This window comes from Bos taurus, chromosome 10 (genome assembly GCF_002263795.3).
Source record: "Bos taurus isolate L1 Dominette 01449 registration number 42190680 breed Hereford chromosome 10, ARS-UCD2.0, whole genome shotgun sequence".
NCBI classification, from domain to species: domain Eukaryota; kingdom Metazoa; phylum Chordata; class Mammalia; order Artiodactyla; family Bovidae; genus Bos; species Bos taurus.
The window spans coordinates 76,453,227-76,459,226 of record NC_037337.1 but is presented as its reverse complement, the minus strand read 5'-3'; the positions used below and the strand labels follow the sequence as shown (position 1 = coordinate 76,459,226).

The 6,000-nt window shown below is 40.9% G+C and overlaps 1 protein-coding gene across 1 annotated transcript in view; it reads left to right on the top strand.

Annotated features, from left to right (window-relative positions):
• Positions 1-357: 357 nt before the first annotated feature.
• The window catches only part of ESR2 (estrogen receptor 2), a 91,643-nt gene continuing 86,000 nt past the window's right edge, over positions 358-6,000 (top strand). Inside the window, exon 1 of the mRNA XM_010809436.4 lies at positions 358-753. The gene's annotated coding sequence lies outside the window, so the exon portion shown is untranslated. The remainder of the gene's footprint in view (positions 754-6,000) is intronic.

Here is a 6,000-nt window from a genome sequence, read left to right as displayed (position 1 = left end):
TCTATTTAATGACACCGAAGCATACAGCTCCTCTCGGACTCAACGTGGCTCAGGGTCTGGGGAGCCGCCCGTCAATGCGAGGCCCCTAGCCCGGCAGCTTCAGTTTCAGCATCACCTGTTAGGAATGCTCAATCGCAGGCCCGCGCCCCAGATCTCCTGAATCCAAGACAGGGGAGGGGCGCCGTGTGTACCTTGCCGCCCCTGAGAGTGACAGTGAGGCGCTGGACGGTGACAGCCCCTGCCCTGGGGCTTCCTTCTTCGCTCAGGTGAGAGTGGATGGCGAGGCAGGCAGCCCGGGTCCTCCTGCGATCTGGCCGCAGGCTAGGTGGTCACGTGGGCTTTCGGCATCTCCATCCCTCCCCGCCCCCCCGCCGCCTCGAGCCTATAAGAGGAAGGAGAGGCTCCTAATTAAGTCGTTTGTGATCTTTGCAGTGTGTCGGACTGCTGGCCCTTCGGATACCCACTCCCTGGCTCCTGCTGCTAGGCCGCTGGGAGCGCGGAGGCTTCGAGAGACGCCTCTGGAAACTTGCAGAGCAGATAAGGGGCGGCGGGAGCCCGACCATAGTGGAACCATCCTGGGCTGCGACTGGCATCCGGTGCTGCGGGTGCAGGCGGGCGTTTGGGGTCTGGGCTGCGCTGCGTGCGCTCGCTCCCCGTTTGCGGGGTGCCCCAGCCGCGGGCGGGGCACAGAACTAGTCCGGGGGAAGCACGTGCCGCGGGTTAGTGACTGCTAGGTTGGTGTGCACAAGGAAGGTAAGTGCCTCTTCTCTCCAGCTGTGATTTGATTGTCTGATTTAATGTTTGAAATCCAACGGTGGGAAAACAGTAATATTGAAAACAATAAAAGACACCCCCTAATCCGCCCCCCCCCCAAAAAAAAAAACTGCTGGAAACAGACATTTCATGTTTTGACTAAATGTTTTCATTCAAGAAGCTGGCGTATTAACTAATGAGTTTGTGCCTGTAAGCTCCGGGTTCATTGTGCTAATAGACGTTTTCGAAGGGAAAAAAAGAAAAAAAAAAAACAAACCTCTATATTCTCTAGGGATTTCCCGACCGTAGATGAAATGGTGACAGGAAAGTTGACCAGGGCACTTCATGCTTGAGTTTTGTGGGCCTGGGAAGACGTGCATGTATCAGGCAGATAGCTAATATTTTTAAATATATTTAACTGGGAAACCAGAAAAGCAGAGTTAACTTCTTTCCTGGCGGATCGATCGAGATTGAGATCACCTGGACTGTTTTATGTGCTGACCCGGAACCCCGCCACTGTTCTCTTAACAAGTTTCTCAGTTCCTGCCTAATTAATATTGGATATTAAATTAAGTCAAGGGAATATTATTTTTGTGAAAAACAAAACTTTGGACTTGGGTGAATATTTAGGAAAATAAGGTTGACTCAGTTTTACTAGCTTCATAAAAAGCAACTTTGTGCTTTGTGTTGGCACACAACACTTTTGAGTAAAATTGTATTGTTAGGTTTCTAGTATTTACATGGGCATTCCATTGGGAATTTTTATTTTTGTTCTAAGTTTCCAGACTCACAGTGGCTGATTTCCTTTGTGTGGGGGGAAAGAGGCTTGTTATTTAAAAAGTGAACATGTGGAAAGATTTGTGCTGTGAGTATTGTAAAAAGTAAATGTACTGTGACCATGAAAAGAACATTACACACTTATTCTTTGGCTCTTGTCTTTGTCCTGCAGAAAAACCTATGTTTCTGCCTACATTCTAGAAGAGGGGGAAATGTTTGGATCTGTTTATCAACAGGTGGTAAAGCATAAAACTTAGGATTCCATTTTATGTTCAAGCCTTTTTTTTTTTTTTTTTTTTAATTTGAGTTACTGAACCATTTTTATTTCAAAAGTTGCCAGTCTCCTGTAACATTTAAGACATACAAGTCTCTGAAGTCAATTTAAAAAACGTTTAGGACATCTTTCATAGAGGGACACAAATGAATCATATCATCATTTACATTTCTCAATTTATTTATAAAATGGAATACATAGATTCAACCCTTCAAAATATAATCAGCACTTGATATGTCTACTTTTAAGAATATTACACTACAGTTTTCTACACGTGTGTATCCAACAGGTAACTCAAGATACATCTTTTAATAATTTAAAATCATGTTTTGAATCATTTTACATAATATCTATAAATAATAAAATAATAGGATACTGAAGGCTGAACTTGAACTATTTACTGGCATGTTTTTTGGTAATTACATTTAGAATCCTTGAGAAATGTGTACTTGAATTTTAGACTTCATCATTCAGCACCAAGCACACTATTTTAGACATATAGCATTTTTGAAAAGTCAAGCTTATTGCAGTATAATTTACATAGAGTAAAATCTGGCCTCTTCAGGTATATCACACTCTGAATCTTGACAGTTGCACACAGTCATATAATCCCCTCCATGATCAAGGCATGGAACCCTTCCATCAACCCCAGAAGTGCCCTTTCTAGTTGACCCTCTCCTCTCAACCCCAACCCCTGGAAATCACTGTCTGTTTGCTGACTATATCGTGTTACTCTTTAATATATTCTTACTCAGAAATAATTGTTGTCCTTTTCTCAAAAGAAAACCTCAGTTCCCCTCCTTTTTTGAGGATGAGCCACATTGTAATATTTTTGTTTTAATCCTGTCCCCTTGGGATAAATTGAAGCAAAGACAAAACTATTTTGAAAATGGGAAACCAGAGACACGTTAAATTTATATTGGGCTAGTAGATTTAATTCTTAGCAAATTCAGATCCCATTGTGGTATAAGCCTTTGGTTATAGTGTGCATCATTCGTTATTCTGAACTGAAAAACAAGGCCATTTAAAATACATTTATTACTTATGTAATATATAATGTAATTATATATATAATGTAATATATAATGTAATTAATAGAATATATAGTTTTTTATAATCTTGCCTTTAAGAGATACTTTTTTATATTTGAGATTAAGAAAGTTACTTGAAATTACATATTATCAAGTAATGAAAAGCATAAGAAGAATTGCAAATGACAATTTGTAGTCATTTAAAATAAAATATAGAGTGATTGAGACTACATAGGTTAAAATATTTAATAATCTTCTTAATAGGGGCTAAGGTCCGTGTCTAATTTATTTGTAGATGTCAGTTTTTTTCTTTTCTTTGCCCATGTCGTGAAATCTAGATTTCTCTGTAGGACATAGATATAAAATCTTTTATAAACCAATATTTGTTTCCTGTTTAATACATTATTCATATCAGTAAGCAGGAGCCTGTAATCGCTAGGCACTCCTAATAAAGGTACGTCAGATTGATGTCGTTTTCCTTTTTCCTTGGTGTTGTGAAAAACAAGAGCCTGTCTTTTAAATATGCATACAACTTACCTTTCAGAGAACTACAGTGACAGTAACTAGCGAACGCAGACTGGCAAGTTTATGAAGCACCAGCAAACTGGATAGTTGGCATTTCTGACTGAAACCGTTACAGCTCTTGATAATAGCTAAGGGCTTTACAAAGGGACTCTTTTGCAGGTGTACTTGAGAGAGGACAGAAGAATGAGGGTCACCTGGGAAGACAAATTACTGGACTCATACTTCCACAAGGCAGGACTGCGGTTTTGTTGATGAATGTTTTGTGTTCTACTGTCGAACCCCGGACTGGCAGGAGAGTTGAATGTGCTCAACTCTGCAAGGGCATGTCCTTTTGAATATCTTCACCCACAGCTCTCCTCCACCCTCCTCCAAATATTTTAATATGGTTCGGTTTCCTAAAAGTGGAGCATTGTCACTGACAGTTGGTATTGGGAAGGAGCAAATACTTGATGATGAAAGAGAAGATTGATGGGCTTGCCCTGCGCAGCCCCACCCCTACCCTTACAGTGTGATAACCATGGGGCTGAGGCTTTGTCCTCTTCCTGTATTCAAGCCCTAAAAATCCTATCTCCTGTCCAGCTCAGTAGGCTACAAGGGAAGTTATTTTTCTCATTTTGGAAAATACCTGTACATGGTCTTAAGAGTTGCATGTGAGTTAATTATTAATGATGATAGTGTGATGATTTTAGAGTGCTTTTTATTTCTAATATCAAACTGAGAGCGTTAATATTTTTCTTTGGGAAAGATACATTTAAGGCTAATGGTTGGCAAGTAGCCACCTATACACATCAAGGGCACTTGACACCTAAGACATACTCTTCATCTTTAAATTCCTTCCATTGTCTGCTTTGTGAATGTGAATTTATGACTTATTCAGGCACAGATGTGGGGTGTTAGTGCTGAATGCTTGGACAAGTGTGATGGGCAGACTGGAAAATACAGCATAGGAGCATGTGGTGTTTTGTGTCCCACGCAGCTACTTGCAGCTCAGCTTTTTGGGCGGTGGCGATGGACTGTCAAGAAGGTGAGAGTAAAATCAGGAGGCAGAAATCTTCAGGGTGGCCAAAAGGGCATCTGAATCTAAATCATCTCGAAATCCTGTCTAACACTCTAAGCATATTCAGTGGCATACCGAAAGACTGAGGGGAACCCATGTGAGGTCCCTGTTTTTACTGAAGATGTGGGAACTCAGGGAGTTTATGTGATTTGTCTAAAGTCACCTGGCCTTCAGGCACAGCTGGGCGTTGGGCCCAGTGTTCTGCTCTGTCCTCTGGACAAGAATATATATAAAAACAGGCCTAGTGGTGACTGCCTTCTGATTTTTTTTTTTTTAACCAGGCTTAATAGGCACTTTGATAAAAATCAGTCTACTCTTTCTAGAGTGTCTTTGTGCCGTTTCTAGGGCCTGCCCTTTTCTTTGCCAAGGAATCACTGTCAATATTTGGAATTTTAAAAACTTTTAAAAAGTTAAAATTATTTTTTAGTTTAAGAGCCATAATGCATTCCCCAGCTAGTACGTTAGAACACTGTGTATAATCCCATGTGTACAAAAAGCTTTCGTGCTGGACACAGACATGACCTGAGAGGGCTCCACACAGGTGTGTGTGCTGGAGGAGTGTGAGAGAGAGAACTTTGGGCAGGAGACAAGGGCTGTTCATCATGAAGGATATGGGCCACCTGTTTTAGGCTATGGTGAGGATTTAAAACCAGCATGCAAATAAATGACTACTTATAGATTCGGGATGTCCGGGTACACATTCTTTTGTTGGCCTGGTGAAATTCTACACCTGCCAGGCCCAACAATTAAGGTGTTTAGAGACTGTTTTTCCTTGTTATACCAGAGCTTGAGGTCACAGAGGCAATGCTTCGATGTTCAAACCAATGTGTCAGGACAATCCAGTTGGTACATTGTTGTAGATATGTATTCTTTTGGGAATCCTTTCCTTCAGTCAGTTTATATTCTTGGTTTAGAGCAGAACTGCTTAAATGACCACAGGTTGTTTATTCACTTTTCTAGACCTCCAGTGAAGAAGACTTTCCTTTTGCTACCTGTTCTCTTGGGTCCCAGGTCTACTGCAGTGATTTAAATTCATCACCCTTTGTTGTGTCTTTGCTTAAGAAGGAAAAACCCTTTGCATTGGCTACCAAGTTATTAGTTACCCAAAACTCCGCTGACAAATAGTTGTCATGTGAATCTGGATAATTTAAAAGATACCCAACCAAAACCCAGCACATCCTCTTAAGCACTGTCCAGCAACCAGCTATCACATGAATTATCATGGTACTGGGGTATGTGTGGAGATCTCAGAGAAGTTGGTGAATATGTATAAAACCTGTATTTTCTAAACCAAGTTGCTGTGCCTGGATGAATCTCCTGGATTCATAGATTCAATAGATTGCCTGGATGAATCTCCTGGCATTTGCTATTTTGCGGTACGCATCTGATAGGTCATTTCAGCATTTCTGGGTCGAGAATGAACATTTCAGTTATAGGTGTAAAAGTTCAATGGGATTGATTCTTTGCTCTTGAGAGAGATGTCATTTTGATTTTAAATGTTTTCTCTTTCCAACTGGATAATGGGGAGTATTATTTCAAGTTCATGGGTTTCCTTGCTACTATTCATCACTTTGTGTTGGTAG